This window comes from Bubalus bubalis, chromosome 11 (genome assembly GCF_019923935.1).
Source record: "Bubalus bubalis isolate 160015118507 breed Murrah chromosome 11, NDDB_SH_1, whole genome shotgun sequence".
Taxonomy (NCBI): Eukaryota; Metazoa; Chordata; class Mammalia; order Artiodactyla; family Bovidae; genus Bubalus; species Bubalus bubalis.
The window spans coordinates 52,664,089-52,677,199 of NC_059167.1; the positions used below are offsets into that span (position 1 = coordinate 52,664,089).

Consider the following 13,111-nt stretch of genomic DNA (forward strand, 5'->3'; position numbering starts at 1 on the left):
AGAGAATTCAACTGTCATAGCAAACACCCTTTTTCAGCAACACAAGAGATGACTCTCCACATGGATATCACCAAATAGTCAATACCGAAATCAGACTGATAACATTCCTCATAGCTGAAGATGGAAAAGTTGTATATAGTCAGCAAAAACAAGACTTGGAGCTGACTGTGGATCAGACCATCAGCTAGCTCCTCACAGCAAAATTCAGGCTTAAGCTAAAGAAAGTGGGGAAAACCACCAGTCCAGTAAGGTATGACTTAAATCTCCTATGAATATACAGTGGAGGTAACGAATAGATTCAAGGGATTAGATCTAGTAAACAGAGTGCCTGAAGAACTTTGGACAGAGGTCCGTAACACTCTACAGGATAATAAACCATAATACTGAAGAAAACATAATAAACAGGATAAACCATAATACTGAACATAACTGTAATACTGATCAAAACCATCCCAAAGAAAAAGAAATGCAAGAAGGCAAAGTGGTTGTCTGAGGAGGCTTAACAAACAGCTGAGGAAAGAAGAGAAGTGAAAATCAAGGGAGAAAGGGAAAGGTACCCCCAACTAAATGCAGAGTTCCAGAGAATAGCATGGAGAGACAACAAGGCCTTCAATGAACTGTGTGTAAAAAACTGTTCATAAAAACTACCTTCATAAAAACAAAAGGTAACAACAGAAAGGGTAAGATGAGATCGCTTCAAGAAAATTGGAAATACTGAAGGCACATTTCATCCAAAGATGGGCACAATAAAGGACAGAAATAGTAAAGACCTAATAGAAGCAGAAGTAATCAAGGGGAGATGAAAATACACAGAAGAACTGTACAAAAAAGATGTTAATGATCTGGATAACCATGATGGTGTAGTCTTTCACTCAGAGCCAGACATCCTGGATGTGAAGTCACGTGGGCCTTAGGAAGCACTGCTGCCAGTAAAGCTAGTGGAGCTGATGGAATTGCAGCTGAGCTATTTAAAATCTTTAAAGATGATATTATAGTGCTGCACTCATTGTGTCAGCAAATTTGGAAAACCCCACAGTGGCCACAGGACTGGAAAAGGTCAATCCTAATCCCATTCCCAAGAAGGGCAGCACTAACGAATGTTCAAACTACCAGGCAATTGCACTCATCTCCCATGCTAGTAAGGTTATGCTCAAAATCCTCCAAGCCAGGGTTCAGCAGTTTGTGAACTGAGAATGTGCAGATCTTTAAGCTGGGTTCAGAAAAGGCAGAGGAACCAAAGATCAAATTGCCAACATTTGCTGGATCTTAGAGAAAGCAAGGGAATTTCAGAAAAACATCTACCTCTGTTTCACTGACTATACCAAAGCCTTTGACTGTGTGGATCATAACAAACTGCAAAATTCTTAAAGAGATGGGAACACCAGACCATTTTACCTATTTCCTGAGAAACCTGTATGTGGGTCAAGAAACAAGTTAGAACCTTGTATGGAACAATGGACCGGTTCAGAATTAAGAAAGGAGTATGACAAAGCTGTTTACTGTCACCCTGTTTATTTAACTTATATGCAAACCACATCACGCAAAATGTCGGGCTGGATGAGTTACAAGCTGGAATCAAGACAGCCAGGAGAAATATCAACAACTTTAGATATGCAGATGACACCACTCTACACACATGCTTGGCAGAAAGTGAAAAGGAACTTAAGACCCTCTTGATGAGGGTGAAGGAGAGAGAAAATGCCGGCTTAAAACTCAATGTTAAAAAAATTAAGATCATGGAAAAATTAAGATCATAGCATCAGGTCCCATCACTTCATGGCAATTAGAAGGGGAAAAAAAGGTGGAAGCACTGACAGATTTCCTCTTCTTGAGCTCTAAAATCACTGTGGATGGTGACTGCCTCCATGAAATCAGAAGATGACTGCTTCTTGGCAGGAAAGCTATGACAAACCTAGAGAGTGTGTTAAAAAGCGAAGACACTACTTTGCCGACTGAGGTCTGTATTGTCAAGGCTATGCTATGGTCTTTCCGGTAGTCATGTATGGATATGAGAGCTGGACAATAATGAAGGCAGAGCGCTGAAGAATTGATGCTTTTGAACTGTGGTGCTGGAGAAGACCCCTGAAGGTCCCTTGACTGCAAGGAGATCAAACCAATCAATCCTAAAGGAAATCAACCCTGAGTATTTATTGGAAGGATTGATGCTGAAGCTGAAACTCCAACAGTTTGTCCACCTGATATGAACAGCTGACTCATTGGAAAAGACTCTGTCACTGGGAAAGATTGAAAATAGAAGAACAGGGTGATAGAGGATGAGATGGCTGGATGGTATCACAGATTCAATGGACATGAACTTGGGCAAACTCCAGGAGATGGTGAGGGACAGGGAAGCCTGGTGTGCTGTGGTCCATGGGGTCACGAAAAAGTGAGACATGACCTGGTGACTGAACACCACCACCTATTATCTCAATGACCTCATCCACCATCTCCCCCTTGTTCTTGCCCTTCTCCAGACACAATGGCTTCCTTATTTTTCTTAGAACATGACATACATGTTCCTGCCTATGTAAGCCTTTGTGACAGCTGTCTTTTCTACCTGGAATTAGCTTCCCCTGGATATCCACTTGGTTTTCTTAATCCCCTTAAGAACTTAATGGGGCCTAAACAGACCACATATTTAAAATCCCACCCCCACTCCACTCTGCAGCTCTCAATCTCCCTCACTCTGCTCTATTTCTTTGACGGCACCATGACCTTCTAATACATTACACAGTTTTCTTATTTTATGTTTACTTTTCTGCATCCTCCAGCAGAATGTAAAACCCACCAGAGCAAGGGCTTTTATCTGCTTTTGTTTACTGAAGTAAACCAGGCGTTGAGAACAAATACTACCTGGCACACAATGGAAGGAAATTAAACATCTGTTCAAAAAATAAATGAAGGCAAAAACCAGCAAGCATAGTGTGTGGGGTAGGTTAGGGGCATACAGAGGGCCAGGAGTACCACTAGGAAGATATAAACTTGACAAAAGTAGAGTACAGAATCTTGTGTCCTCCCCATTTCCCATTTAAGATTTAAGATAAGTCCAAGAGTTACCTAGAAATGAAGAAAGCTGAGCGCCGAAGAATTGATACTTTTGAACTGTGGTGTTGGGAGAAGACTCTTGAGAGTCCCTTGGACTGCAAGTAGATACAACCAGTCCATTCTGAAGGAGATCAGTCCTGGGTGTTCACTGGAAAGACTGATGCTAAAGCTAAAACTCCAATACTCTGGCCACCTCATGCGTAGAGCTGACTCATTGGAAAAGACTCTGATGCTGGGAGGGACTAGGGGCAGGAAGAGAAGGGGACGAGAGAGGATGGGATGGCTGGATGGCATCACTGACTCGATGGACGTGAGTCTGAGTGAACTCCGGGAGTTTGTGATGGACAGGGAGGCCTGGTGTGCTGCGATTCATGGGGTCGCAAAGAGTCGGACACGACTGAGTGTCTGAACTGAACTGGACTAATGATTTATCAGAAGGAGAAATAAACAATCCTGTTTGCAACTGCCTCAAAAAGAACAAACTATATAGAAATAAATTTAGCCAAAGAGATAAAAGATATGGATATTGAAAACTGCAAGACAATGATGAAAGAAACTGAATATGATACAAATAAACAGAAATTCCATGCATGTGCACTGGAAGAATCAATATTATTAAAATGTCCATACTATTGCTTTCAATTTACAGATTCAACACAATTCCTATCAAAATTCCAATGGCATTTTTTCAAAGACATAGAACAAACAATCCTAAAATTTATATGAAACCACAAAGACCCCAAAATGCCAAAGCCATCTTGAGAAAGAAGGACAAAGTTGGAGGCATCATGTCTGCTGACATCTAACTCTATAATGAAGCTACCATACTGGAAACAGGATGCCACTGCCAATAAAAACAGATGTACAGATGAATGCAAGCGAATAAAGGGCCCAGAAGTAAACCTGTGTGTGTATGGTTGATTAACTTATGATAAAGGAGACAAGAATGTTGTACATGGGGAAATGACAGTCTGTTCACTAAACGGTGCTGGAAAACTGCGCATCCTCATGACAAAAGAATGACACTGGACCACTATATTACACCATACACAAAACTAAACTCAAAATGGATTAAAAGCTTGAAATATAAGACCAAATACCATAAAACCCTAAAACTCCTAGAAAAAAACAGAGATGGCAAGCTCCTTGATACAGAGCTTGGTGATGGTTTTTTGAATCTGACATCAGAAGCAAAAGCAATAAAAGCAAAAATAAATAAGTGAGATCGGATCATACTAAAAAGTTTATCCACAACAAAGGAAACCATAACAAAATGAATAGGCTATGTTCTGAATGAGGGAGAACATTTTCAAATCATACATCTCATATGAGGCTGATATCCAAACTATATAAAAACACAAAACTCAATAGCAAAACCCAAAACAATCCCAGTAAAAAAAATTATAAATTACATATGTAATACATAGTAGTCTATTTAATATATTCCAATGTATACTATTAGTTATTATAAAAAAGACAATAGCAAGTATTGGCAAGGATGTGGTTAAAGGGAACCCTTGTGACTTGCTGACAGGAATGTAAACTGGTACAACCACTATGGAAAACAGTATGGATGTTTCTCAAAAAAGTAAAATAGAACTCCCATATGACCCACCAATTCCACTTTAGGGTACTTATCAAAAGAAAAAGAAAACCGTAACTGGGAAAGACACATGCACCCCCATCTTCACATATTCCCAACAGCCAAGATATGAAAGCAACCTAAGTGTCCAGCAAAAACGCAATGGACAAAGAAACTGTGGGGTGGGAGACCAGATGGCAGAGCAGAAGGACATGAGCTCACTTCCTCACTCAAAAACACCAAAATCACAGCTAAACGACTGCAACATACCAAAACAAGTTTTCTATATCCACACACAAAGAAGCCAGGATACTGGGATACTCATAGGATACTAGGTCAGACCTGCATGCTGGTACTACCTCAGAGAGGTGAGTAGTGACGGTAGCTCATTTTGAGGACAAAGACAAGGGTGGCAGGAGTTCTGGAGAGTACTCACTGGTGTGAGCCCTTCTGGAGGCTGACACTCTTATTAAACAGCCTGTAGGCCCCAGTATGGGGACGCCTCAGGTCAAACTATCAACAGGACAGGAACACAGCCCCACCCACTGACAGGTTGTCTAAGTCTTCCTGAGCCTACAGTTGCCTACTAAACACACCCCTTGATACGGCCCTGTCCACCAGAGGGACAAGATGCAGCTCTACCCACCAATGGTCAGGAAGCAGTTCTTCCCATCAGAAGGCTTGTAAAAGTCTCTTAGATCAGCCTCATCCAAAAGGGAGCAGACAGCAGAAATAAGAACTACAGCTCTGCAGCCTGTGGAAGAGAAACTGCAATCACAAAAAGTCAGATAAAATGAGACAGGAGAGAAATGTGTCCCAGATGAAGGAACAAGGTAAAGCCCCAGAAGGGGAGATAGGCAATCTACTCAAAAAATAATTCAGAGTAATGATAGTAAAGATGATTCAAGATCCTGAAAAAAGAATGGAGGCACAGGCCAAGAAGATGTAAGAAATGTTTAACAAAGACCTAGAAGATCTAAAGAAGAAATGAACTAAAATGAACAATACAATAAAATGAAATGAAAAATACTCCAGAAGGAATCGACAGCAGAATAAATGATGCAGAAGAACAGAGAAGTGAGCTGGAAGACAGAATGGTGGAAATTTCTGCCATGGAGCAGAATAAACAAAAGAATGAAAACAAAAAATGAGGACAGTTTAAGAGACCTCTGGGACAAAAACAGATGCACTAGCATTCACATTATAGGGGTTCTAGAAGGAGAAAAGAGAGACAGGACCTGAGTAAGCATTTGAAGAGATAGTAGCTGAAAATATCCCTAATATGGGAAAGAAAAAAAAAGACATCCCCAAGTCCAGGAAGCAGAGTCCCATTTAGTATAAACCCAAAGAGGAATACACCAAGACCCACAGTAATCAAACTGACAAAATTTAAGATGAAGAATAAATATTAAAAACAACAAGGGAAAAACAACAAATGAAATACAAGAGAAATCCTGTAGGGCTATCAGCTAATTTTTCAGCAGAAACTCGGCAGTAGGGAGTGGCACAATGCATTTAAAACGATGAAAGGGAAGAGCCGACAACCAAGAATACTTTACCCAGCAAAGCTCTTGTTCAGATTTGACAGCAAAATCAAAAGCCTCACAGATAAGCAACAGCTAAGAGAATTCAGGGCCAGCAGACCAGTTGATAAAGGAAATTCTCCTGGTGGAAAAGAAAAGACTGCAACTAGAAACAAGAAAATTATGACTGGCAAGTTCACAGGTAAAGGTAAACATACAGTAAAAGCAGGAAATCATTCACACACAAATATGATACCAAATCCAGCAACCATGAGTAGAGTACAAATGCAGGAAAATGGAAACACATTTGAAATTAAAAGACCAACAACTCATGGTAACTGCAAACTGAAAATCTATAATAGATGCACACACACAAAAGAAAAAGGAATCCAAACACAACTCTAATTATCAAATCAAGAGAACAGAAGAAGAAAAAACAAGAGTGTCAAAAACAAATCCAAAACAATTAAGATGGCAATAAGAACAGGCATATTGATACACTTTAAATTAAATGGATAAATGCTCCAACCAAAAGACACAGACTGGCTAAATGGATACAAAAACAAGACCTGTATGTGTGCCATCTACAAGAGACCCACTTCATATGTAAGGACACATATAGACTAAAAGTGAAGAAAACATAGGCAGCATACTCTTTGACATAAATCACAGCAATATCTTTTGGGATAAACCTCTTAGAGTAATGAAAATAAAAACAAAAATAGTGAAAGTTAGTGGCTCAGTTGTGTCTGACTCTTTGTGATTCCATGGACTGTAGCCCACCAGGCTCCTCTGTCCATGGAATTCTCCAGGCAAGAGTACCTGAGCGGGTTGCCATTTCCTTCTCCAGAGGATCTTCCCAACTGAGGGACTGAACCTGGGTCTCCTGCACTGCAGGTGGATTCTTTACTGTTTGAGCCACAGGAAGCCCTCAAATGGGAACTAATTAAACTCAAAAGTTTTTGCACAGTAAAAGAAACCATAAACAAAGCAAAAAGACAATCCACAGAATGGGAGAAAATATTTGCTAAGGATGCAACCAACAGGGGATTAGTCTGCAAAATTTATAAATAGCTCAAGGAGGCAATATCAAACAACTCAACAACCCAATCAAAAAATGGCTAGAAGACCTAAATAGACATTTCTCCAAAGAAGACACACAAATGGCCAAGAGACACATACAAAGATGCTCACCACCACTGACTGTTAGAGAAATGCAGATCAAAACTATAATGAGATATCATCTCAGGCTGGTCAGAATGACTATCATCAAGTTGTCTACAAACAACAAACATTGGAGAGTACGTGGAGAAAAGGGAATGCGCCTACACTCTTGGTGGGAATGTAAACTGGTAGGCACTATGGAGAATAGCACGGAGGCTCCTTAAAAAACTAAAAATAGGGACTTCCCTGGCAGTTCAATGGTTGGGACTCCATACTTTCAATACAGGGGGCACGGGTCTGATCTCTGGTGGGGAACTAAGATCTCACATGCTGCATAGCCAATAAGTTTAAAAAAAAAAAATAAAAGTGGGTGTTAACACAAAAACGAAAAACAGAACTATCATCTGATCCACCAAGCCCACTCCTGGGCATATATTCAGAGAAAGCCATTGTTCAAAAGGATGCATGTAACCCAATGTTCATCACAGTGCTGTCTGTAACAGTCAAGACATGGTACCAACCTAAATGTCCATGGACAGATGAATTAAGATATGAGATATACATATATATATAAATGGATGAATTAAGATATGAGATATATATATATATATATAAATGGAATATCACTTAGCCATTAAAAAAGTGAAATAATCCATTTGCAGCAACATAAATGAACCCTGAGATTATCATACTAAGCTAACTCAGAGAAAGACAAATATTATATGATATCACTTAACATGTGACATAATGCAAATGAACTTGTTTACAAAACAGAAAAAAGCTCACAGACTTAAAAGACACACTTATGATTATCAAAAGAACAGTGGAAGGAAGGGATAAATTAATAGTTTATAATTGAATCACTTTCCTATATACCTGAAACTAACACATTGTAGCTCAACTATAATATAAAATATACATTTAAAGAAATACAGAAATTATGGTATCTATACACAATGATCATTCCGTCAGAAAAAAAGAGAATGAAATCTTGTCACTAATTATGGCAGGGATGGAACTTGGCATGATATTAAGTGAATTAAAAGTCAGAGAGGAAAAAAAAACACAAATACCAAATGCTCTGTCTTGTATGTACAATCTATAAAACAAACAAAAAACTCCAAGTGCACAGATACAGACAGATTGCCAGTTGCCAGAGGTGAAGGGAGTCAAAAAAATGCAATTGCAAAACAAATATAGAAATTCTGCATCATATTCAAAAGGCAAACTGAGAGGGTAACAGGCAGGAAGGCCAGGGGTCTCCAAATGGAGGAAATAGCCTGCAAGTGTCAGACATTTTTATCTCTCTTAAGCGGCAGGAGGAAACAAACTAGCAATATTTTTTTTCTTCTCTATACAAATTTAAAGAGAGGTTTCTCTTAAAATACTGTGTTGCCATATGACACCTGGTTTCACCTGAAGTTAGCTATTCTTGAGCCTAGAGATAACCAATGCCTTTTTCTTATGAAAATGTTTGTCTTAAGCTATGCTAATGTACTACGCCTTTACCCCAAACTCGGTCTCCAAGTCGGTTCCGCCTCTGGGCCCAAAACCTACTTGACAAACCAGTATGTTATCCTCAGATATTGTTCCCCTAATCTATGTAAATGAAACTATTTGTATGGTGGTCTGCCCTTCTTTAAGATTCAAGTTAATTATTTTATGGCCCAAGATTATCCCAAAATGCATCTTATGGGCGAGGGGCCTGGTGCTATTCTAAATTATAAGACATTCCTTTCTTTCATTAACAGACTGCTAGTGACAATATAACATCCAGCTGAAGACTAGCAGGGGGGTACTCTTTCTGCCCCCTTCTGATGCCTATGTCAAAAGCTTTCTCTATCTCCTTTATACTTTAATAAAACTTTATTACACAAAAGCTCTGAGCGATCAAGCCTCGTCTCTGGCCCCGGATTGAATTCTTCTCCTCCGGGGGCCAAGAATCCCGGTGTATTCGCGTGATTCAACAACAACCTTTCAAAACCTTATAATACACACATGTATATGTTAAGCACGTGTGCACGCCAAGTCGCCTCAGTTGTGTCCGACTCTTTGGACTATGGACTGTAACCCACCAGGCTCCTCTGTCCATGGGATGTGCCAGGCAAGAATACTGGAGTGGGCTGCCATGCCTTCCTCCAGGGGATCTTCCTGACTCAGAGATCAAACCAGCATCTTTTACGTCTCTAGCACTGGCAGGCAGGTTCTTTATCATTAGCACCACCAGGGAAGCCCATATATGTTTATATATATGCTAAAAACACATATGAAGACCTACAAGACCTTCTAAAACTAAAACCCCCAAAAGATGCTCTTTTCCTTATAGGGGACTGGAATGCAAAAGTTGGAAGTCAAGTAACAGTTGCCTGGAGTAACAGGCAAATTTGGCTTTGGAGTATAGAATGAAGCAGGGCAAAGGCTAACCGAGTTTTGCCAAGAGAACGCACTGGTCATAGCAAACACCCTCTTCCAACAACACAAGAGATGACTCTACACATGGACATCACCAGATAGTCAATAATGAAATCAGACTGATTATATTCTTTGTAGCCAAAGATGGAGAAGCTCTATACAGTCAGCAAAAACAAGACTGGGAGCAGACTGTGGCTCAGATCATGAATTTCTTACTGCCAAATTCAGACTTATAAATTGAAAAAAGTAGGGAAAACAACTAGACCATTCAGGTATGACCTAAATCAAATCCCTTACGATTATACAGTGGAAGTGAAAAATAGATTCAAGCGATTAGATGTGATAAAGTGCCTGAAGAACTATGGATGGAGGTTTGTGACATTGTACAGGAGACAGGGATCAAGACCATCCCCAAGAAAGAGAAATGCAAAAAAAAAAGCCAAATGGCTGTCAAGAGGAGGCCTTACAAATAGCTGAGAAAAGAAGAGAAGTGAAAAGCAAACGAGAAATGGAAGGATATACCCATTTGAATGCAGTCCAAAGAATAGCAAGGAGAGATAAGAAAGCCTTCCTCAGTCACCAATGCAAAGACATAGAGGAAAACAATAGAATGGGAAACACTAGAGATCTCTTCAAGAAAATTAGAGATACCAAGGGAACATTTCATGCAAAGATGGGCACAATAAAGGACAGAAATGGTATGGACCTAACAGAAGCAGAAGGTATTAAGAAGAGGTGGCAAGAATACACAGAAGAACTATACAAAAAAGATCTTCATGACCCAGATAATCAAGATGGTGTGATCACTCACCTAGAGCCAGACATCCTGGAATGTGAAGTCAAGTGGGCCTTAGGAAGCACCACTACGAACAAAGCTAGAGGAGGTGATGGAATTCCAGTTGAGCTATTTCAAATCCTAAAAGATGATGCTGTGAAAGTGTTGCACTCAGTATGCCAGCAACTTTGGAAAACTCAGCAGTGGCCACAGGACTGGAAAAGGTCAGTTTTCATTCCAATCCCAAAGAACGCTCAAAGTACTGCACAATTGCACTCATCTCACACGCTAGTAAAGTAATGCTCAAAATTCTCCAAGCCAGGCTTCAAAAGTACATAAACCGTGAACTTCCAGATGTTCAAGCTGGATTTAGAAAAGCCAGAGGAACCAGAGATCAAATTGCCAACATCCGCTGGATCATTGAAAAAGCAAGAGAGTTTCAGAAAAACATCTACTTCTGCTTTATTGACTATGCCAATGCCTTTGACTGTGTGGATCACCACGAACTGTGGAAAATTCTTAAAGAGATGGGAATACCAGACCACGTGACCTGCCTCTTGAGAAATCTGTATGCAGGTCAGGAAACAACAGTTAGAACTGGACATGGAATAACAGACTGGTTCCAAATAGGGAAAGGAGTACGTCAAGGCTGTATATTGTCACCCTGCTTATTTAACTTATATGCCGAGTACATCATGAGGAACGCTGGGCTGGATGAAGCATAAGCTGGAATCAAGATTGCTGGGTTATCAATCACCTCAGATATGCAAATGACACCACCCTTATGGCAGAAAGCAAAGAAGAACTAAAGAGCCTCTTGATGAAAGTGAAAGAGGAGAGTGAAAAAGTTGGCTTAAAATTCAACATTCAGAAAACTGAGATCATGGCATCTGGTCCCATCAGTTCATGGCAAATAGATGGGGAAACAGTGGAAACCACGTGACAGATTTTATTTTGGGGAGCTCTAAAATACTGCAGATGGTAACTGCAGCCATGAAATTAAGACACTCCTTGGAAGAAAAGTTATGACCAACCTAGACAGCATATTAAAAAGCAGAGACATTACTCTGCCAACAAAGGTCGGTCTGGCCAAAGCTATGGCTTTTCCAGTAGTCATGTACGGATGTTGAGAGTTGGACTATAAAAAGAAAGTTGTGCGCCAAAGAATTGATGCTTTTGAACTGTGGTGTTGGAGAAGACTCTTGAGAGTCCCTTGGACTGAAAGGGATCCAACCTGTCCATCCTAAAGGAAATCAGTCCTGAATATTCATTAGAAGGACTGATGCTGAAGCTGAAACTCCAATACTTTGGCCACCTGATGGGAAGAAATGACTCACTGGAAAAGACCCTGATGCTGGGAAAGTATGAAAGTAGGAGGAGAAGGGGAAGACAGAGGATGGGATGTTGGATGGCATCACCGACTCAATGGACATGAGTCTGAGGAGGCTCCAGGAGTTGGTGATGGACAGGGAGGCCTGGTATGCTGCAGTCCATGGTGTTGCAAAGAGTCAGACATGACTGAGTGACTGAACTGAACTGAAAAATACCTAATGAGTTAAACGTTAAATCAAATTGAGCTGATCAGAGGACATGTGAATTGGTATTCTGAAAACAATGAATTTATCAAAATACAGTTAAGAGTTTTCAAAGTGATGTAACATATACAGTCATGCCAAAAAACTAAATAGAAAGGCAACGTATAGATGTTTTCTTTTCTTTGGCCACACTGAGGAATACATGAGGGATCTTGTTTTCCTGACCAGGGATCAAACCCAGGCAGTGAACTGTGTAGTCTTAACCAATGGACCAACAGGGAACTCCCAACATACAGACTGGGAAAAAATATTTGCACATCATGTATCTGATAAGGAGTTACTATCCCCAATATATTAGGAGTTCACACACCTCAACAGCAAAAAAGCAGAGTAACCTGATTAAAAAACGGACAGAGGATCAGAACAGACATTTTCCCAAAGATCACATATAGATGACCAAAAACTGCTCATGATTAATTACCAGGGAACTGCAAATCAAACCCACAATGACATATCGCCTCACACTTATCAGCATGGCCATAATCAGAAAGACAAGAAATAACAAGTATTTGGTGAGGATGCAGAGAAATAGGAATAATCACTGTGTAATGCTGGTGGGAATGTAAACTGGTGCAACAAATACGGAAAACAGTATACAGGTTCCTCAAAACATTAAAGACAATTATCATATAACTCAACAATTCCACTTTTGGGTATTTATCTGAAGGAAAAGGAAACACTAATTCAAAATGATATATGCAAACCACAACAGATGCACACACACACACAAAAATAACACAAACACAACACTAAAGACAGTCATCAAACCAAAAAGGAAGGAAAAAAAGAAGACTGTCAGAAACAAATCCAAAACAATTAAGAAAATGGCAAGAAGAACATACACATTGAAATACCTTAAATGTAAATGGATTAATGCTTCAACCGAAAGACACAGACTGGCTGAATGGATACAAAAATAAGACCAGTATATATTCTGTCTACAAGCGATCTACTTCAGACTAGGGACACATATAGAAAGTGAGGGGATGGTAAAAGATACTCCATGCAAATGGAA

General features: G+C 39.9%; 1 protein-coding gene across 3 annotated transcripts in view; it reads right to left on the minus strand.

Annotated features, from left to right (window-relative positions):
* Positions 1-13,111, minus strand: part of GTF2A2 (general transcription factor IIA subunit 2) — a 33,800-nt gene that overhangs the window by 12,187 nt on the left and 8,502 nt on the right. Inside the window, exon 1 of one of the 3 annotated variants that reach the window (XM_044925066.2) lies at positions 5,274-5,387. The exons of the other annotated variants lie outside the window; for them this stretch is intronic. The gene's annotated coding sequence lies outside the window, so the exon portion shown is untranslated. Of the gene's footprint in view, positions 1-5,273; positions 5,388-13,111 lie in introns of those variants that run through there. 3 annotated transcript variants of the gene reach the window in all.